Source organism: Pteropus medius, unplaced genomic scaffold, assembly GCF_902729225.1.
Source record: "Pteropus medius unplaced genomic scaffold, Ma_sr-lr_union100, whole genome shotgun sequence".
Classification (NCBI taxonomy): Eukaryota; Metazoa; Chordata; class Mammalia; order Chiroptera; family Pteropodidae; genus Pteropus; species Pteropus medius.
Window position 1 is genome coordinate 34,280,935 of NW_024349800.1, and position 23,666 is coordinate 34,304,600.

Consider the following 23,666-nt stretch of genomic DNA (forward strand, 5'->3'; position numbering starts at 1 on the left):
TGCTGTTCTTCAGAATGGAAAAGGATTCCCTTTGAATCTTTCTTCAAAAGATTCCCTTTGAAGCTTTCTGGGTGCTCTTTGGAGAACTATTCTTGTAAATCCATTTGAAAAAAACTGGGATTCTCACAAATCTGATACATTTCCATCATCTTGGAATTCCTATAATGAATTTGCCAAAGGATAAAAATATTGTGCAAATATTTGGTTGCAAATAAAATGCATTTGAAATACCTGGAAAATTAATCAAACCCTAATTCCAAAGAACGAAGATATAACTCCAATGTTATTCATGTACTAGTATTCTGGATTTCCTTTTCTAGAATTCAAATCATTGTTTCTAAGCCTGCTGTCATCTACTTTGTGTGATCTGAAATGAAACCAGCATTTCTTTCCTTTCATTTTTTCAAACCCCCAAATTGGTTTTTGAGTCATAAGCTACTTTTTTTAAAAAAAAAGAAGAAGAAGAAAGAAAGAAAAACGGTATAAAGGAAATTTAATTATCAACCTCCCACCTCCCAAAAAGATGTCTGATTTGACAATAAAATACAAAACTATTATTGTATAATAGGGGGAAAATGTTAATAATTTACAGAAATAAAAATATCCATCAACTGTGGGGGAAAGTGAAAGTCTTAAATGATCTGTGTGTAGATTCAGGACAACTTTTGGACAAAGCAGAATAAGAACTCTAAAGTGGCACTGTATTTTCAAGTCTCTAATTACAATATGTTGTAACTTAATTACATATTGTCAGTACGTGATTACATAGATCTGCACTAATTTTGTAATTGTGCTTAATTATACTAATTAAGTAAATAATCAACCCACAAAAATACAAAAGAATTTTGTGTGAAGAAAATCCTTAGTAAACTAGATTATACTTAGCAAGAAATAGCTTTGAAAAGCAAAGTTGTTTCTTACACTCGTCCCACCCACAACCTCCCAATCTGTAACTACTTCCCCAAAGAATGACTACACAGATCCACCCCCAGTGTAGATTCAGTCACAGGGTGAGAGAAACGGTCACTTAAAGTAATGGAAGGAAACTTCAAGATCTACTCCAACTCTCTGTCTTTACAATATGGGAGACTGAGCCCCAGAGAAGCTAACCAACTTGTCCAAAATCACACAACTAGTGAATGGTAGAAATGGACTTGGAGCCCAGTTTTCCAAATTCCCAGTTTAGTGTCCCTTTCCTTCACCAAGTCTTCGTGCAGGAAGCCAAAGATGCCTCAGGTCTGCGATTTTGGGGTCTCTGAGCACAGGGCAATTGAAGATATTAGTCTGAACACTTCAGGTCCAAGATCTTGCTTTCTTTGTTTAACTCTGAGACTAGGTTTGACAACCCAAATCCCAAAAGCAGTGCCTTAACTAGATAGGGATTTTTACTTCCCTCATGTAACATAAATCCGAAAAGGTGAGACAGGTGAGAGCTCCACCAGGGTTATAGGTGAAAGCTCCATGAGGGTTATCTGAATTCAGGTACTGACTTTCTGCTCTGCCACTCTTAGAGTAGGGACCTTGCCTCTTTCTTTCAGAATGGCTGCACAATCTCCATCCATGATGTCTGCACTTTCAGCAACAGGAGGAAGTAAAAGGGTAAGCAATATGAGGTGGAGGTTATATTAAGGAAGTAGACCTTTCCCAAAATCTTCAGCTTGCTTATCATGAACCAGAACTTTGTTACACGGATACCACTGGCTCCAAGCTAGGCTGGGAAATGAGGTTCTTTAGCTGAGCACATGCCACAGAGCACAAACTGAGGTTCCGTTAGTAACAAAGAAAGAGAATATAAACACTGCTAGGAAACCAGCCCTGTCTGCCACATTCAGTCTGTCTGTCCTTAGGGGTGTTAGACATAAAGAGAGGAAACAAAGATAAAGAGATGCCAGCCTTGTATAATAGGATACTATGCGAAGAATCAGGTAAGCTGGGCCTCAATTTCCTCACCTAAAAAATAAGAGGGTTGGACAAGAGCAGTAATGTCCAATCTTTTTTTTTTTATAATCAACGGAACCCATTTTTCAAAGGGACTCTTGTATAGACCCCTAACTCTAAGGTAGATCAAAGCAGAGCTGCTTCTCTCTCGGTGAAGCTGTATGGGGAAGCACAGAGTGAGACTGTGATGAACACTGCCATGTGCTACCCACATCCCCCTTTAAGAAAGTACTTGTTGCCACAGCTGCTGGGACTGAGCACCACAGACAGCCTTTAGCTTCAGCCCTTCAGGGACTGCTTCAGATGCAGAAAGATCATACTCCCTCCCCTGAGTACCCATATTCAGTGATGGCCCAGCCATCTTGGCCCAACTCAGGATGACTATGAAGAACACTGAAATCGGTCCTTCCAAGAAATAGCACCTCCACCCTGTCCCCATCCCTGGTTTGAGGGGGTACAGGGGGTCACCCTAGTGGCCACCTTCCAGGTATTGTAGGGCAGAAAAGGGCTCCTTTGAATTGCAGAATCTCAAAGATAGGAAGAACTTTAACAATCACCTTGAGAACCCTGACTTGACCCTGCCCCTGATAACAGTTAGACCTCTGAGCAGCACTGGAAATGCACCATAACAACCCTGTCCCACCTTTGCGAAGATCCATATATCAGAAAATTCTTGCTTATGTTGATCTCAAATCTGTCTTCCCATAGTTTCCACATTGGGGCCAAATCAATCAAATTATGTTATTCACATGAAAATTAAGTGTCATCCCATATACTAAGCCTCTTTGAATATTAGGGAATCCTTCCCCTCACCCCCATCTAAAAACTTGCAGTTTGTCCTTGCAGATCAAGGCCTTCCAGGAATCCAATGACCCCATCACCACCAGCATCATCACCCAGTTGTGCTCCCCGTATCCTATGTTCATACGGTCATCATAGCACCTATCGGGCTGCAGCCCCTACTTTACTAAGCTTCTTGAGGGCAAGGTCTGTTTCTTTCCTCTCAGTATCCCCAGCATATAGCCATATGAATAAATAAATGTCAAATATATAATTTTTTTAAAAATGTAATGAAAAATAAAGGTAACCTCTGAGACTTCTTCGAGCTAAATTTACCGCAGTCATTCTTCCCATGTACAGTGCTGAATTTTCTAACTGCCCCGGGCATCCTCTACAGGAAGCCCTGTGAGCCTCCCAGTCCCCCAGCTGCAGGAAATTTAATCAGCCAAAGGTCCTAACTGCTGCCTCAGAAATCCAATGCCATGTTGGCACTAAGGCCACACTCCTCCCAGACTGCTCCCACTCAGTAACAGAGGGCATTAGGAATATTAAATCCAGTGAAACACAGGATGCTCAGATAGCTAATTCTGGCTGGAAGACTCTGCGAAGGCCTCATCAACCCTTCCTCAGCCTGCATGACAGTTCAGAATGCTTTCATCCAACCTTTCTTTCCTCTCTCCTGCAACTGGGGTAAGATTAATATTGTGGTCTAATGGCTCTCTCAGCCTTCCCTGGCTTTCTCACTACTATTCTCTCAAGGCATTTCCCTTAAGAAAAATTATTCAATGTTTAATCTCATATTGGCATCTGCTTGTCAGAAGTCCTGGACTAACAAATCCATCCAATTCTACATATACATCCCTCTTCAAGAGAGTTACACTCATCTATATATAACAACTCTGTAGTCAACAGCACCACACAATTATCTCCTCCTTTATTCTAAGAACTATGCTTTCATTAATGCAATCTAAATGACACTTGCTTTCTTAGTAGCCACTTCATACAGTTGACTTATATTGAGGATAGCATCCTGCAGCCTACTTTGAATAGGACTAGTGCTAAGCCTAAAATACCTTTTATCACCCTCACACCGATCCATCCCTTCTTTTGGTTAAGATCCAACACAAATTTTAATTCCTCTAAGAAGCTGTCGTTCCTTCCTTCCTTAACACTCAGCATGTACCACTATTAAGTAACGTTGTACAAACTTTTTTAAACTTCTGTCTCCCCAGAACAGGATCACCTCCAGGGCAAAGACCATAACTTAGTCTTCCCCTAAGTCCAGCACCTAGATGGTAGAGGATGGTTGTCTATTTGATTAACAAAAAAATATCTTCCCTCTTTAGGTAATTTTAAAGCTCCTTGAGGAGCGAGAACAAGTCTTTATCTCTTGACTCCCCTACAGTGCCTTGCTCCAGGATGAGTCATCTAGATGTTCAGTAAGTATGTATTGCACTGAACTGAACTCCTAAAAGGCTTTTAGGACATCTCAGTCACTTGTCAAAGTCCAGGTCAGAAAGGATGCTCAGGACAAAAGAACCAGAAGGGAAAGAATTGAATATGCTGGGCTTTCCTCTATGGGTGGGGGGATCTTGTCCCCAGGCTGCCATCACCCCACCCCCTCTAACCTGGGCTCCACAGAATAGCCACAATAATCTTTCAAAATGGTTTTTCACAATTATCTTTTCTGAAATCAGATGGTGTCAGTCATTTGTTCAAACCCCTTTGATGGCTTCCCATTACAAATGAGGACAAAAATCCAAGCTCAGTTCCAGGATCACAAGACCTGCATGATCTGCCTCTGTCTACCTGCCCTTCCTTGTCCCATGCCACTGTCTTCCTCACGCATCACAGTCCAGTGCTCTCAGTTCCCCAAACCCAACCTGCTCTCTCTGCTCTCAGAGGCGTTATACACTATTCTCTCCATCTAGAACCCTTTATCCTGCATTATTGTCTCCTTCTCCTCCTGCCTCCACCTTAAATGCCACTGAGGCAGCCCATCATATGTTGTAATCCTCTATCACCATGCCCGACTCATTTCATTCATGGCCCTCTTCATGATTGATAACTGAGAGGTCCATATTCACTTTCCTCAGAGATAACTTGCCATCAGTTCCCTCAGCACAAGCAATGCCCAGGTTAGCTCTAGGAAAGACCCTGATTCCTCCTCTCATCCAGGCCCGCACCTTGGCTTTCCCTGGCTCTATTGACCCTTCCAGACCTGGCCACTCCTCCCTTGATTTATACTCAAGCTTGAAATGCCCACCCTCCAGCATCTACTTTGGGCTTCCTTACCTATCTCAAGCTGAATGCCTATCAAACGCATCAGTTTTTAAACTACCTGTTACATAAGAGGATTTTTAGACCTTCTCCATCCCCCCACAGGGGCCGAAGAAGACTGGGGTGAAAAGGGAAGGAGGCTACCTAACGAGGCCCATTTTCTGCCTACAATTACTGTGCTGCCATTTCTACGCTTCAGAAGCCTCTATGCTGGGGCATGGTACCCTGCTGAGCTTCCTCCCAAGGTTTCCCTCAGGAAGTGAGGTGTGTGGCCCTCTGGCCTCAGATCCCAAACTTACCCCAGAGCTTCTATTTACACCCTCCAACTCCAGAGTTTGAGCACAGTCCAACAGTAGCTCTAAACTCTTTTGATCTCCTCCCTCAATCTTCCCCCTAAAACTCCTCACCAACAGCCCAGATAGGATTCTTGTCTCCAAAAACTACTCAGTAATCATCATGCATTTTTGCCTTGTCTGTGGTTTATAATTAAAAAACAACACAAACACTTTCTTCTGAAATACCTGGCTCTTTAAAAATTCATTATATATATATATATAAATTCATATATATGTATATAAAAATTCATATATATGTATATATATATGTATATATATATGAATTTTTATATACACACACACACATATATACATACAATGAAATATTCAATAATAAAAAGAATGAAATCTTGCCATTTTGACAACATGGATGGACCTAGAAGGTATTGTGCTAAGTGAAATAACTCAGGCAGAAAAAAATACCATATGATTTCACTTATATGTGGAATCTAAAGATAATAAATAAATAAATAAATAAATAAATAAATAAATATTAAGTAAAACAAAACAGAAACAGACCTATAGATATAGAAAACAAACTGATGGATGGCAAAGGGGGGGGATGGAGGATAAGAATTTAAAAATTAAAATTGTTTTTTAAAATTAAAAAAAAAAAATCTCAGGGCAAGGAGAAATAGCCTAGGAAAAATGAAGATGCAGAGGGAGCTTTCCAAAAAGGTAAAGTTTGAGGACAACTTTGAAGACTGAATGAGACTCCACTAGGTAGGCTGATGCGGGCCGAGGGGTGATACCACACAAAGAACAGTATGGAGAGGGCCGAAATGGACAGTGCCATGTGGAGAGAAGCAGGAGAGGGGATCGGAGAGGCATGGGCTGGGTAGGTCATAGGAGACACTGAGAGTTTGGCAGAGTGTGGACTTCATGGTACAGTCACGGGTGGGCCATGGTAGGTTCTGGAACAAGGAGGGACATGAGGACAGTGGGATCTTAGGAAGATCAGTTAGATGACTCTGTGGAGAGGCCTGGATGAGCCAAGCACTCAACTCCTTCAAAAGTGATTGTAAACAAAAAGACGGTTACACATGTTGGCCAAGCAACCGGTTGCAGGATACTTTACGATGAATTTGGTCACCAAACCAGTGCAGCTACTGGACACAGGGTAAGGCTCTGTGGGCATGGATGGGCTATGAAAGAGGGAGCAAGTACAGCACAAAGCAAGGAAAAGATGCAGACAAGATGTTGTTACTGCTTATACAGAATTTTTTTCAAAATTGAAGAATATTGCTATTGCTCATGGCAGTTCTCAGGTTGAAAGATTTCAGATTCTCTTTGCCCTGTTTCCATATTTTCCTCAAATTACAATTTAAAATCACAGGGCCTCTTCACTAAGCCAGCTCCCTCGGCCCATATTTAATGAAATCTAAAAGCCATCCTTGATTGCTAAGGAAAATGTTTATCAAGTAGCCTATCCTTACTTTCCCTCTGCTAAGGTCCAGCCAAAGAACTAGCATGAAATGGCTTTCCTACTGGCCTCCCTGGGGTTTGCAGAGGAAAACAGAAGCTCGGCCAGTGGCTCCAAAATGACGAACTGACGTTTCCTATCCATGTCTAGTGGCTTGTAGGAGCTATCATTTATATTGTCTAATAGCTTCTGAGCACCCGGCCCCACTGTGGATTTTTGACAGGCAGACTCAGTAAAAGAACAATCATCTCTTGTAACCACAGCACCCCCACATGGCTTTATCGATTTAAAAGCACTCACTTATACAGGTGGTAAATGCCTCTGACAACAGGTAAAATGTTATTAACTATTTCCTTCATCCCTGTCTCTTGACATCCTTGATGTTCCTGGGAAGAGAATCTTCCAGGACTCTAGGCAACTGAAAGACTTCAAGGTAAGTAACCCTCCTGACACAGGCTTCCAGGGACAGAGTCATGTGGTATCCAGAGCCGCTTCAGCAGACAGATTTGGAAACCAAGGTGTTAAGTTGACTCTCTTCTGAATGAGAATGTGGACAGGTTTAAGGCAAGCTGAAACAGAAGAAGCAGGGCCCAGAGCCCTACGGCTGGAAATAAGAAGCTGGAGGGTTTGTCAGCTAGAACCAAGAATGCTCAATATAGCCCCCTGTTCCCCAGAGTTCTATAACAGGACAGGAGGGGCTTCCTCACACACAAATGGGATTTAAGGGACCAAAGGCTCATGAGGTATCTCTCTGCCTGAGGCTGAACACTCAAAGTATCCCTTGCTCACTACAGGCTCTAGTTAACTTTCTCTGATCTTACGTACATTCTCAATGTCAAATCTGGATCACTTTCTTAGAAAAATAACCAGGCTGCACCTCCCCCGACATTAACTTTGTGAATTCTTCCTGGCATTCAGTTTCTTAGAATAATGCCTGTTGGAATATCCTCTCTCCAGTTTACGGTCTTTTCCTTTCCACCCTTTCCACCCTGGGTACATCTAAAATGCTGGACAAGCCCTCCTCCGGCAAAAGCATACCAAGGCAATTAGTGGAAAATATGACAGTACACATACTTCCAACACTGAGGATTATGTTACAAAGACACAGGGGATTTCCTGGGATAGCCATTCCCCTCACATCTGAAACAGGCAGAAGCTCACTGCCTTATGAGTCAGGGATTTCTTTTAGAAGCGATGTCTCAGGGCTCACAACACGGGCTTCTTTCTGCTGTAGCCAGCACCCGTCAGTAAATCTCTGAGCCATACCCCCATAGTGACCTGTTTAGCTGCTTATCTCAGTTCATATCTTTTCATCATTGAAAAAGTCCTGTTTCTGCCGAAGAAAAATGTAATCCCCTTCATGGGAGTGCTTCCTCTTTTCTCTATCCTTTCTTTCTCTCGTCAGAGTCCCAGTACCCACTGGAACCGCCGACATACCCACTGCTCCTCAGTCTCCCATTTCACTATATTAAAGCTGTCAATTCTTAGGCATTCTAGGTAACATTGTCCAACCTACAGTCTCTGCTCAAGGGAAAGACATGGGTAACCAAGTGCCTTCCACACCCAGCCCCTAGCCACAGCTTATGGTGCCAAAAGTGAACTCCTGAACCAAAGACAATCAAACAGCAGGTTGGTCAGCAACCTATACAAACATTTCTGTCTCTGAAATGCAAACTGAGAAACATGGAAAAGACTGCTCCGTCATTAGCAGGAGCCCAAACTGAAAAGATGCCTTAATGTAGAGGTGGAGTCCAGGTATGCTAAAGCCATGTATAAGTCACATAGTTATGAGGGAGAAGAAACCATGAGTAAGAAATAGAGGATGTAGTGATAAGGATGAGATACAGCAGTCATGTAGGGGAATGCAAAGATGTCATGTAGAGGGAGAAGAAACCATGCAGCCCATAACAGTGAGGAACCTGATCCCCACCTCTCAGGTCTTTTCCAATCCTGTAGCCTATCTTTTTTCTTCTTCATTAGACACACACACACTCGCACACACACACGCACGCACGCACACGCACACACACACACATACACACCCCTATATTTGGATCTTCTCATACCCATATGCCCACATATGTGAGTGCATTAAATTCACACACACACTCTTGGCTGGAGAGATGTGTGCAAGAAGCTGGTACCTGTTCCAGTAATATTATAACATCAGCTTTAGTGCCTGGATGAATCCAGTCTTAATAAAATGCAACAACACCTTCTTGGTCAAGCATATAAAGCACAGATGTTTTAAAGAAGATGTTTTAAAGCACAGATGTTTTAAAGAAGATGTTTTAAAGAATTTAAAATTTTAAGTAAAATTTTAAAAATTAATGAGCTCATGTACAACATAAGATGTGTGCTGTTTGAACACAGGGAATCATGGGATGCTAGAAATGTCCTATATGTTGATCTAGAGGTACATATAGATTTGGAAGACGATAAAATAAAACTTTTTAACTGTACACTTAAAAAAAAGGTGTGTGCTATTTGTGGATGCATGTTATATCTCAATACACAATTCTTTAAAAAAAGAAGAATAAATTCAGAGATGGCTGTAACTCTTAGAAATATCAAAATAATACTTATATTTGTCTCACATTTTAAACTTCCCTAGGCAATTTCACATTCAGTATGGTAACAATTGTTGACATTAGTTGAGTCACCAATGTGAGTCTTGATTTTAGAACAGAAAAATGGTGACGACTTGCTTGGTTATGTAGGCGGCAGATTCTGCACTGGAACATTTGCCTCCACCGATTTCTAATTTAGCAGCAGCATTTTAATTATTCTGACCCAAATAATCCTAATATTAATGCAATTCAACAATCAGAAAGCAACAAATACATTAAATCATCTATTCTTGAGACAGGTATTTCCTAGTGATGGGACAGATAGATGTCCTGACATCCAGCTTACTGATTTATGCTTAGTAGATGCTGAATTGCAGACTTTTTTTTTCATCTGTCTAAGGAGTATGTACAGAGCAACCTCTCACCTAGCTGATTCATGGATTTATGAGTTCCTGCTATAAATATCCCTTGGTACTGGACAGCTCAGATGACCAATGACAACTTTGGCAGCTCCACAGCAAGTTCTTAACTTCTGCTGTCACCATTGGAACCACTGTCCTCACTAAAGCTACGATTCTGCTGTGCACTTTAGATATGATTGACTACCTATGGTACAGATAAATGGAGTTATGCATATACTGAGTTACCCAGATGAGAGGTTCTTGATCATCACATAATTTTGAAAAATAAGAAATAAATTATTGTCAAGAAAAAGAGAATGCTGCTGGTTTTATTTTTAAAACTTGATTTTAAAAAAATCTTTAATGCTGCTGGTTTTATTTTTAAAGCTTGATTTTTAAAAATAGTGTTGATTTTGAAATAGGATTCTGAAAGTTGGATATCAATATATAAAGACTGTGATGCATTTTTCTGTCATGGCTTTGTATAAAAACCAGGCCTAAAATAATAGTACTGTTTGAATTTGGATCGGGTGTATGTTTCCCACAGTTTCATTTGACCCTCTCAAAGACACTGAAGGTGAGACGAGTACCATCCCCAAGTTATGGATGGGAAAACCAAGGACTAAGAGATTCCATGTCTTGTTCAGAGTCACTCAGCTGGTTAATGACAATTAAGAACAAAATCCCACACATCAGGACTCCCATTGAATAAGCACGTGGTGTCAGCCTTCTCCAATCACATAACAAATTGTCTCTAAACCTAATGACAGAGAGACTATAAAAATAATAATCATACAGAACTAAAGCCTGAGCTAACCTAGGATCGGCACAACCAGCCAACAGCACCAACATCTCTGGCTGCAGCAGCAACATCCCCTTCCACCAGAAGAGCCCTGACCTCCCAGAACCATCCTCGGCAAGTGTCACAAGGAAAGAAACCAGATGCTGCCCACCACATACTTGGAGAAAGTCATCTGAGCCTCCTTAAACATTCCCTCAGCTCTGTGCATGGAGAAGAAATGGTTAAACATTAAGGCCCTGGGGAGACATTAGCTTTATACCTTGGAAACTTGCTTTGCACATCCTCATAGATAAAAACATTGCAAAGGCTTTTAGGTTTTGGAGAGAAAACAATGTAGCAATAATGACACAGAGGAACATCAGCATTTCCAGTTGTTCATTCAGTCCATAGTCAAAAGCAGCAGCTGCCAGTATCAATTTATGGAAATGGGTTTTAATTCCTGAATGGCAATCCTATTACTTAGAGTCAAGATAAATGAACTCTGTGTGTGCACATAGATAAGCACAGAGCTGTGAGCTATATGCCTATAAATGTATGCATCTGGGGAATTAAAATGATAGCTTTTCTTTCTTATGTTTTTTATCTCCTGGCTAAGGCCCATGAGGTAGTCAGAAATTCAACAGCACGTTTAAGTTTCGCTAATAGTTATCAATGGCACATGGACAGTCCTTCAGAATAGATTGCCTCAATACCACTTCAGATAGAGGTAAATAAAATCCAGTTCTAGATTTCATGTAGTAATCCATGGTAATACTTGTCAAGTGGGGTCAACAGGCTTGTTTCAGAATCAGTTGGTGTGGCCATTAAAATTTCAGGTTATTGGGCCCCATCCCACACCTCCTGAATCAGAATCACTAGAGATGAGACCCAGAAAACTGCGATTTTAACAGGCACCCAGGGATTCTTATGCATCTAAGGAAGAGCTGGGAAAAGAGAGAGAAAGCTAAAACCAGGGCGAGAGACAGAGAGATACAGGGAGCTGACAGCAGACCAAGAGAAAGACTTCAGTCATTACCCCAGCACACCTTCCCCAGCTGCCTCTAACAACCCATGACCCCTGCAGGTTCAAGGTCAGTCCTGCCAAGGCCCACAAAAGCCAGACCTGCTGATCCTACAGAAGCCCCTCTGCCACTATTAAGTTGGATCCAGGCATGCTCCTGCTCCCCTGCACCTGGCCTCTAACTTGTGGATGACAATTTTTAGCCCCTGCACACCTACATGGGTATCAGGCTGTAAACATCCCAGCCTGTATTCTTCGGGGTGTCCTGACTGTCTATCAAGCCACCAGTCCAGGTTTCCCTTAAACCTCAGCTTTCCCACAGGAAAGCTCTGACCTTCTGCCCTAACCTCTGCCAGCCTCTCTTCTGACTGGACTCCATTTTATTTTCCTCTGTATCATCCTTTGTCAGCTGCTTGAGATCATGGGAGAGATATCAGTGGCTGTGTGGGAGTATTATCATTATGTTGATGCTATAACCATAACTTGGTCAGATCTTACAAAGAAAGACCTCTCCCTGTGTGAAAGGGGTGGGAGCTCACCTACAGGCTAAGTCACTCTTGGCTTTTACTACTTGGAGATGTGATGGACTGGCTCTTCAACCAGAAGCCTGAACACTCACAGGAACTGCAAACAAACTATACAGTGGTTATGATCTATCCTGGAGGAAAGTATTAGTTGTCATCTCCAAGGGAAGAGAAACAAGAATCTGGGAATGAGGAGTTCACGCCTACAAAGTTGTGCCATTTCTCCCCTTCCCTTCTATTCCCCAGCCCCCTGTACCCATGCCCCCCCTGCTTAATACACACACACACACAATAATATCAATAACACACAGTACAGACTATCAGAAAAGATCACAGGACAGGGCCTAAAAGCCTTGAGTACAAATGACTTGGAGCAGGATCATAAGTCTGAAGTATGTAAACTATTCTTATTTGTCCCCTAATATTTAGCAGTGCTTGAAAATGCCAGCTGCTTCAGCTGTACTAAGAGAATCAAGTCAGTATTTTTATTCCTTTGTGAAAGATGCTTTCCCATACAACGTCTGCTTGGGTCACGTATATGTCAAACTTCAAAGCTGAGTTATGAGCATATCCATGCTTGGGACAGGTAATTTAGAGTCAGGAGATGGAGAAGAGGAGGCTATACTCCTGAGGCTAGCAGGGTGGTGCCAGCAATAACTGAATTATAAGAACCCAAAAGGAAAGGTGAAATACACCAGGCAGGATTTGAGCTTCTTGCTTCAACTGCCTCTCCGTCAGCTTTAGAAAGTTGGGGGGGGGTGGGGTGGTGGCGGGATTTGCTTAATAAAAGGAAACAAAGAATGAGGCAGCAGGTAGGGGGAAATGTGTGTGCCAGGGTAAGTACAGTGATTTTATTAAATACAAGAGGTAAATCCCTTTATACTCATTAGAAAAGAGAAAGAGAAGTTTTTTGAGAGCTGATAAGGTGTCAGGTATTTTCCTAAACCTTTGCATGCATCATCTCTTGTAATAAACCCAAAAAGCTCTGGGAAGTTGATATTATTATATTGATTCACAGATTAGAATACTGAGCCTCACAGAGAATTAAGCAAAAAATAAGCCTAAGGTAAAACATCAAGTAAGTGGCAAAATAAAAATTCAATGCCAGGTTTGTGTGAACATATCCTAAATGTGTTCACCTATGACTATGTTATGTGGCTTTTCCAGGCACATACTTAACCTAGAGAATCAACCAGAATCACTGTCTGTAAATTAGACTATTTGGATACTGATAGCAGCCAAGCTAGATAGGTGATGGTCAAAATGCCTTGGATTCCCTGGCTGGCAGTGCTGACTCCCACTGCTTGGTCGGCTTTCCTGGTCCTACCCTGTGTTTGTTGGCACTTGATACTAATTCACCCACAACCCCCACTAAACATTCCGTCATGCTAAGAAACCAGGGGTAAGCAGTTTGTGCTACATAAGATGGTTTTACCCATAACAGAACTTGAAGTTCCTTTATAAATTCAAACCCACACTTATGACCACATTCTCCAACGTTTCTAAAACCATGACTAATAGCAAATTTGCCATTACAAAGCCTGAGTGCTGGGTTGGTTGACTTTTAAAATGAGAGCCAACGATGTGCAGCTGGGTTTTCTCTGGCAACATAATTTCTTAGCGTCAGCCAAGACCACGTGGAAATGAAAAAGCAAAGACGCATTTGACCCATCAGAACGCCTGACAGCATGCTCCAAAGTGAAGCACTCATCTATCAGAGAATCTACAACACAATTCGCCTTTTTTTTCCTTCAAATCTAGAGAGCGATTTCTTGCTTCGGCCGAAAAAGGTGTGTTTGAATACTCCACATTGCTGCACATTTGCAGGAGTCATCTAGATGCCCCACTAATCCATATGCTCAGCGATCGATGCACTCATACACGAGAGATGCATTTCTAACCAAGGCCCTAAATCGCAGACTCCCCCCAGGATGAGATCCTTTGCTTTCAGCAAATCACCAAGAGACTGTGGGCTCGATGATCACATGAAGCTCCATGACACTGAGACCCTCCATACACCATTTGCCACGACTTGTGTTGCTTACCACATAAGGGTGAGAATGCTTCGCAGTTGTAGACTCGACAGGTCATCTTAGCTGTGGTATCTTTGAAAAGGAATAAAAAGGAAAACAAAGGTGTATGTATGGTGCTCAAGAGGTGAACTCTCGTGGATATGTCACTCATGAGACCTCCTCTCTCAGCTTCCCCTCCAGCTCAAGCTGCCCAACCCCAGTCCCTGCTCTAGGTGACCACTGATTGCATTAGAGACCAAAGGGCAGCACCTTCACATCCTTTTTAGCGGCCTTGGCAGGGCATGGCACAAGACTCTGCCCAACCAAAGACAGTAGCTATTAGCTGATTCAGATAAGTAAACTTTCTCATGAATTTGAATTGGATATACTGAGTATTGGTCATTGTAGTAACAAAGGACTATACTCCAGGAACTATGAGAGTCCTATTTATGAGAAGATACCAGAGTCCCTGAGCTCTGGATGTGAGCAACGTGGTGCCTCAATGGAGCCTTCCAGTTCTTGAACATGTCTCAACCTCCATAAGGCCTGCAGTGTGACTGCCCTAATTTTTAGAGAGATTCATATTTTCCTTATTCTCCTATGTATCCTTATATTAAACACCCCCATTACTACAGGTAAACCTGCACACTATGTCTCCCTATTGGGAGATTCACAAAGCAGAATAGTTTACTAAATGCTCTGATATATCAACACACACACACACATACTTTTACCTTTAACTCAACATTCTCCAAAGAAATTTGTTCATAAACTGCTCCCCTCTTTCTTTCTCAGAATAGTATCATGGGAAACCAATAGAAATGTCCTCTTAAAATAAATGACATTTTTACAGATAATACCAACCTGTCGGTTGAGAGTAGAAACATAGGTTCTAAAGAAAGCTTCCAGGGAAAGGTGGAGATGAAAAGCACTCCTTGGACTGGAGAGCTCTGGATGGGCCAAGCACGGCAGAAAAAGGGAAGAATGAGAGCAGAGGCACAAACACGGAGATGAGTACCACGAAGGGACGAGAGCGGGGGGAGAAGGACGGTCAACCTCAGGGACGAGTCGAGTAAGAGAGGGTGCACCCAAGCTTTGCCATTAGTGTTACCATTCTCTTTCCAATTCATTAAGTAATAGTCTTTTAATACATCTATGGCAGCCCTTGATTTGTTTTAGTCTGTATTCATGCCCCTGTTATTGTTTTAAATTCACTGGGGATAATTTTAAACTAATCTTCTAATCTTTTCCAAGAGCCTTCATCAATAACAACTGAAAGAATGATTAAAAGAACCCTCTGTGTAAAACAAACTAAGTCAAAATTAGTGTTGGGAGTAAATTACTCTAACAGAGATATAATGTCAATGTCATCGTTTATAAAAGCTTTGTTGCCAAACGCCATCTCCACTCAAAAGTATGCTCAGGATGTAGCCTCGTCTTTGCCAAAGTATCTAGGGAGAAAAAAACGATCATGTGGGTTAGATTTTGGTCTCCACTAGCCCACCTGTACTATAGAAAAGACATGGACAGATGAAGGAACTGAGGTCCTGAACAGGAGAGGTAAGCCCTGGCTCTCCTCCAAGCCCAGCTCTGTTCTGTAATCTCAATCACCCTTCCAGCCCAGTTCAGTCCTTGCCCCAAAACGATCCCATTTCAAGAGAATTTAGCCCATGAAGAAGAGGGCTAATGCTGAGGTGTGAGAATAGCAAAGTGAATACAGGCATCCATGGCCTCTATCAGTGAACAGGGATTGTACTCGGGCTGGGAATGGCTTCTCACAGGGTGCTGCAGGCATTTTTCCCACCACTGGCTCCTGGGGCCCAGAAAGAGCAGCTGGTGGTTAACAGCCAGCAAGGTAACATCTGTTCAAGAGGTACAGCAGCAAAATAGTGTAGAGAATAAATACCAGGAGAGACCTTCGAAATCATGTATTTCATTCCCCTAAATTTGCAGAATGAGAAACTGAGGCCCAGAGATGATCAGCAATTTGCCCAAGGTCACACAAGCTAATTAAGGCCGGAGACAAAGTCCTGCTTAGAGCTGGGATTTCTAACTAACATTGCTTAAAATCCCAGCTTGATTACCAAGCTTGGTTTCACTTCTTATTTTGGTTCCAAGTAGTCATTTTAAATGAAAGCACTTTCCCAGTCCTAGAAAAGGCCCACTGGATGATCATTTTGACATCTCTCGGTGAGACCAAGGTCCTCAACCTGGCAGAACTTGACAGGCTGGCCATAGTGACCGACTACAGCAGCAAGTGACAGAGGCTGTTAACCTGAGCAGAGAGGATCAGGTAACAAGTAGTTTCAGCTATCGAAGCTCCTGCGGGGGGCTGAGCAGCACCTATATGCTGGTGATGAAGAGCCCTGCACAAGAGGGCAGTGAGTCATAGCAGCCCACTCCCAAGAACCCCATGCAAGAAGAGCAGGCATACATGCATTCTCTCATTCATTCATTAATTCACTCACTCACTCACTCATTCACTGTTGAGTACCAGAGTCTGTGTTGGGGGACTGGTAAATCCAAGGAGGGAGCTGGGCAGTGAGGATGGAGGTAGGGAAGGGAAGGGGCCTTTACTCCAGCTACAACGCCAGAAACCAATTCAAATCAAGGATTAGCCTAGAAGCAGAGTGCCAACATAGAGCACCAGCTCAGCCATCCTCTGTGCTTGAAAGTCCCCACCAAGAGAGAGGATAATGAAGTAACTAAATGATCTGCAGACCACTAAGGGCTTCCTCCTCTCAGTCCTCCCCAACTGGCTTGCCTGTCCCAGAGCCTTAAGAGGAGCCTGACAGGTTATAGGTAAGACATGAGTTGTTTCCTTAGCACTTACCAAGCATTCAGTCTTAGCTGGAGTTAATAAACCCCTAAAACAAGACTTTTTTCCTCCCATGAAGGGGACAGAAACACAAGCTTGAAATGCAAACAGATATGTCAGGGCCCTGATAACGGGGAAATATTATTTAATGATATAAGGTTGTCACTGTACATTAGGAGCTTAAAGTCCACTGGGTGGGTGGGGAGACTACAAGACAGGGACCTGAACAAAGCTATCAGTAAAGGATACTGGATGGCCAGTGGGTTAAAGGCATCCAGATAAGAAGAAAGCTTTTTGTGCTGCCTCAATTCCTCCCCATTTCCGCTCTTCCCTGCACTTGGAATACTTTCCCATCTTCGCTTACATGTATGACAATTCATACGTTTATGGCATTTTACAGTCTACCAAGTACTGTCCAAGCAGCATCTCATTGGACCTTCACAAAAGCCCCGTGCATTGGTTAAGAGTTCACTCTACCCCATTTCACCTTGAGAAACCAAGGCACAGAAAGGCTAAAGGATAAGCCAGTGACGCACAAGTGGCCATTGAAGGACAGAGCTGAGGTTCAAAAGAAGCTTTTACCTGAATCCTACTCATTCTTCCAGGCCCACTCCAGTTCCTCCTCCCCTGAAAACATTTCCCCAATGACACCAAAGAGTGTAATTACCCCACACTCTGCCAAAAAATAAGCCTTCAAGATTTCCAATAATCAAGATTTTTAAGATTGCTTAACATGTATTGAGCTCCTGCTATTTCCCAGGTACTATGCTAGCCATTTCTGTCTATAATTCTGAGACCTAGTTGTGTTGTTACTCTTTGTTTTTAAATAATTGTTGTACATGTAATACATGCAGCTATATAAGAGCAAGAATTCTAACCCAGGTGGTCTAGCTTATAATCGTCAACTCTCAGTTTTCTCAAAAATGCTGTTTGGCAGACTTTCATTTGTGGAATATTCTAGTGAACTGAGTTGTTCTTGGTATGATGGGATGTATTGGTTTGGCTGTCTCATTTCTGCCATCTGACTGCTCATCATCTCAAACACCACCACCAGCTCCCCATTCCCCTTCACAATAAACACCAGTGTATATACAGGCATGTGTACACAACAGTATGTGTGTATGTGTGTGTGTGTGTGTGTGTGTGCGCACGCACACACACACACACACAAGCACGTGAGGCGGGAGTACTTTCTCACATCCAAACCTTCCTGAGTCCCTTTGGGAAGCCCTGCCTACTTTGGAATGAAAAAGGGAAATTTACAACACGTTTTTCAATGTGAGAAACATATTTTCAAACACAGTGTAGAGTGTGTATGTGCCATATGATCAAAGGCAAGGCCTTTGATCAAACCCCAGCTGAAATAAAAAAGACATGGTAGCTCATTTTAAATGAAGTTAGATTATTTTAAAATTATGAGCCTGTCACAGGAGAATCTTGAGTATATAACTAATTTTTTCTGGCCCTGGTTTACCAAAAATTAAAATATATTAAAAAAAAAAAAACCTGAGACAATAGACTTGCCTACAAAGAATGAATTAATTCTAAAGGAATTTTTAAGAGACAGAGAGAGGAGGAAGCATGTAGACATGACGTCAGAAAAATATGGGTTCTAATCCCAGCTCTACCATTTATCAGGAGCGTAACTTTGGGACGTTAACCTTTGAGTCTGTGTCTTCCTTTTCACTGGGGGAATTGCAATGCCATGAGATCATCGTGAGGATTAAAGGACAAAGCATGTATAATACCTGGTACATTGCAGGTACTCTGTGTTGGTCTCTCCCCCTTGATCAGTTCCTCTAAATGCCCACATCAGAGATTTTTACTCCCAAACTTAGAAAAAGCATTATAATGTCCCCACCAGTGGTTCTTCATTCTGGCTGCAATTGGAATCTTTTGAGAAGATCTGAAAAATCCAGACGCACAGACCCCACTCCAAATGAGTTAAACCAGAATCTTTAAAGGTGGGACCCAGGCATAAGTATTTGTTATAGCTCCCCAGATGATGATTCCAATGTGTAGCCAAGGTTAGCAATCACTACCTAGATTCCTATTGCTGCACAGTAAAGATTTTGCCTGAGAAGCTACATTATTATTCTAAATGAGCCTAAAGTTAGCCTTCCTCAAAGATTTTACTTCTAGAGAAATTCCTAGAAAAGCTGCCTATCACCTCCTTGGTCCATGCCCATCCTTCCAAGTACCTAGTACCCAACTCTCTCCTCTAAACCCCAATCTCAGGAAAGATTAAGTTGTAGGTCATTTGCTTAGTAGTGGGAATCAAAAGCTGGACTGTTTCTTCAACCATTGTTCCTCTTAGGCCTGAAGTCTCACTATGTAATAAATAAAAGGGCTTTTGAGATGTCAGAGAAAGCAGCCTTCCACTTTGTCTCAGAAATCACAACCATCAAGTAACCACCTAGAATCCGACCCATTCTCTGTTTCTGGAATTTTCTGTCCTAAGCAGATAAGACAAGGGCTTTGAACTGCCAGTTTCACCCTACAGTAGGCATTCCCAGGACAGGAGAGCCTGCCACATGTTTAGCTTAGAGCAGAATGCTAAGGCAGCTGAAACAATGGCTTAACCTTGCAGAGACTAATTTCTGATATCAAAGAGTACTACATTCACAAACCCCAGCTAATACATTAGTCATTTCATTTATTCTCACTACAACCCTATGAGGTGCATCCTTATATCAAGCATACGTTACAGATGAAGAAACAAATACTTAGAGAGGTTACTTAAATTGACCGAGTGTAAGTAAATCATAGGTAGAAATGAAACTTGAACCCAGGTCAGAGTGATGGCAACACCATTTAAGGCCCTGGTTATATATCTTTCTAATCTTTAACTGAACCTGCCCTGCAGTGCAAGCCACTGACTGGCCCACAGTCCAAATCAGCCCTCATGCTGACTGACAGGAGCTGTGTGTGTCCTAACAGAATCCAAGGTGGACAAAGTGACCAGATCACTATAACCATTCCCATTACTGGGAAAACAACCCAAAGAATAATCTTGTTTATACTACCTGTCAAGGTCCAAGCAGGAAACAATTCTACTCCGATGTTTCGAACACAGAGAACTTAATGAAAACACCGCCCTCAGAGGAACGGGCAGGGTTAGGGAAACAACACTGGTGTCAAGCTTCCAGAAACAACAGGAGGAAGCCATTCCCACTCTGAGGTCTGAAAGGGCAAAGGGAGTAGTATGATTGTAGCCTAGTGAAGGCAGGGCCACCAGCAGAAGCTGTGGTCACCCAGGGACACAGTTATATCCAGACCTTTAGTGCATAACAGGGAGGGGAGTTCCAACTTTCTCTCCCACACTCCCTCTGGTCAGACTCAACCAGAAGCCAGACAGCAAGAGAGCCTGGGTCAGGCAGCCAATAACGGTCAGCCTCTTGGGGCACAGAACAGAGCAAGGAAGGGAGTGAATGGGTGTGCACTGGGGTTGCGGGGAAGTGGAGAATGATCCACATGAACAGAAAAATGTGGTTTTGTTGATATGGTTATACACATTATATAGGAATTGTTTACTTTTCAAAAAGGATTTCTGTAAATACCTTTCCTGATAATAATAACTGGTTTAAGGTATTCACTGTGTGCCTGGCACTGTTCTAGGTGCTTCGCAGAGGCAGTAGGTATGAATCTCAGTTCAGATTCAAGGGCGCATGAAGTATTACACCTTTTTATGTTCTATAAACTAAGTTAGTTGTTTTTATTTTGAGCTCTTATCCTATAAGAAAAGCAGAAACTTCACCTCAGTCACCTTTTGGGCTTTGCCAACCCAAGAGGCCAAAGTATGAGGTGCCGAGGTACGACAGCCTCTAGCCTGGGACCCCTGTACACATCGGCTTCCTCGGAAATACCCACTGTCCCAGCTGGAATGGCCTTTCTATACCCGTGGCTCACTCCATCCTCAGAGACACATCAGATGGGGTCTGGGCCCCTCTGCCAAGTCAAAGAGCCCCAGCTAGAGCCTCACACACCCACACCAACTATTCTCGACTCCTGCCAGGAAGTAGGACCTGGGGCCCTGCTGTCCAGAGACATGCAGAACCTCTCAAGGAATCTGGGGATCTCCTTTTAGTCTGAGGAAAGCCTCCCTTCCTCTTGCTTTTTTCTAACCACTTTGTTTCACGATTCTTCTCTCTTTCTGCCTCCTCTGGAACCTCTATATTCTCTGATAGGCTTTCGTTTTTCACAACAAAAATTGGAGAGTCTCTGCAAGCTACTTCTCCTTCCTTTCCTACCACCTAGCTCCTCTTGGACATTGCACTGTGCTCCAATGGGTGGAAGGCATGAAGGTGGAAGGCGAAATCTAGATAAGGAAAGACATAAACTAAAAGCTCAAAATATGAATCAGCTGCACATATATCCCATTAAACTTTAAGACAACACATGCCCCCATTTTTACCAATGGGGCTCAGAGTAGTTCAATTCTTTACCCAAAGTTACACAGCAAACAAAGACACTTTAAATCTTAATCCATCTTCCTCCAAAGCCTACCCTCCTAACTAGTCCAGAGACAGCAAATAAATTTTATCTTATGAGCCCACTCTGATTGGCTGGTATGGCTACCTAGAAGCTGTGGTAAGAAGGATTCTGATGCCATAACTGGCTTTTTGGGAAACACCACCATTATTGATTGCCAACGACCTCTGTGTGTATCGCAGGCCTATGTATTTTGTATCCATTTATAGAAATTAAGCCATTTCTTATATGGAATTAAATAAAATTAAAAAGGTGGTTTAAATTTGTAAAATTCACTTTTCACGAAACTAAAGGAGCACATCTATCCTTGTGTGCTGTATCAACAGTGCCATGAAGAGAATCCGTCAGGAGGATCTCCCAAGAATCAAGAAGCAATATTTCTTTTAATCTTTATTTTAATTTTGTGCTTTTATTCAAAAGGTGGAAGAAGGAAGCCACTGTGCTTGCCTGATATATTTCCATTAGGGACAACTCAGGACATTAACTTGTAGAACCTACTATCTCTTTCTCCTCACTTACCCTCCCCACCCCCAACCAATCACTTACCTACCCCAAGGAAAGCAAGTCAACAAAGTATGGATTATTTTATTATATTTTTTTCTTACATTATCCTTTCAGCAACTCTTAATGTCCTTTCTTTGAGTACTTTACGTTTGTTGTTTACCATTGATTTATGTGGAACTGGGGATCTTTGTCAGCTAAATTAAGAAAAAATTACACTGCTGCACATGCTTATCAACTTAATTTTCAGGATTTGTTTTCATTGTAAACTTTGGGGACAATTTGTTCTGTCTTTAATCAACCCCTGAAGGTTTTGTTCTTTTTTTTTTTTTTAATTTTTTCTTGTTTGTTTCCAACCAAATGTGGTCAAAAATGCTTCACATTTTCCCTTGTTTCATAATCTGTACCATCATGTTTACATTCACTTAGCTTTGAAGGGAAAAAAAACGGTTTGTATTTTTATTAGAGGAAGCAGATTGAGCATAACATAGACAAGTTCAAGGAATACTGAGCAAAGAGTCAAATGAGCTAGTTCTAGTGCTGCCTCCCCCAATTTTCTGGATAGCTTTAGACAGTCACGTGTCTTTTCTGTAAAGTAGGTATAACTGAACTTTACAGAATAGGTGTGAAACCTGTATTCACTTTGGAATTTATGGATCCTGTGTTAATGTTCTTTGGTTCCAAGGCACAGAAAATTACTCTGGGTAATGTAAATAAAAAAAACTGGAAGGAGCCTGAGATCGTTTACAAAATTGCAGGAGGAACTGAACTGTCAGGCCTAGGGAAGACCAAAACCAAAGAAGTGCTAGAAATCACAACCACAGAAACTGCAGACCTTCACTCAAAGGCATTACCATGGGGTGATTCCACTATGACAGTCTTCTATTCTTTTGTACTTTGACTCATTTAGAAGTTCCAGGACAGATAAAGCTATTGACCAACTAATTCCTGGAGCCGGGGCATGGAATATTATTTGGAGGCCCAACCTGGAACAGTGTGAGGGGTATAGTAACCACTATGAGAAAAGATGAGAAGAGGGTCAGGAAAGCATAATAAACAGGTAAAAATAAATTGCTACCTTGATCCATTGGTTGGTAGCTGCCCAAGACACAAATACACACACATTCACACACACACACACACACACACACACACACACACACACACACCTATCCAGAACTCCTGGAATATTCCATCATGACCGTATCTCTGTGGTCTGTACTTATAGATTAAATGATAAACAATCATAAGTAACCTGAACTTGATTTAGAAAAAGGACATATTGGTTGGCTTCATTTCCCTTTCCCTCTCTAGAGGAGGAATATCAAGTAGGGAGAAGGCAAAAAGAATCAGAAGGCTCTTACTTGACTGATCTTCTATTGGCATCTTGTTCTTGCTGAGCTAATATTTAAATCTGATTCTTTATTTGTGTTTTTAGGCTTCTCTGGGGGTTCCCCAGCTGGGGGTCCTCTGACTTGCATCTCCAATGATGGAGGCATGCCATTAGTTCCTCTGCTGTTGCTTCTGCCTCTGCCTCAGGTTTTCTGGTTGTCCTCACCACCCAGACACTCTCTCCATCAGTGTCTCTTTGCCCTGAAGTCTACTTGAACAGGAGTCAAAATAGCTCCAGGCAAGTTCTTTCCAGCATGACCAGTATCTGGGCCACATTCCTTTCGCCCTAACAAATTGTGGAAGTACAGGCCAATCTCAATCCGCTCATCTATGTTGTGTTGCCGAAGAGTCTTGTCCTATAGATTTCTAAGACAAGGGCCAAACCCAACTCCATGGTGC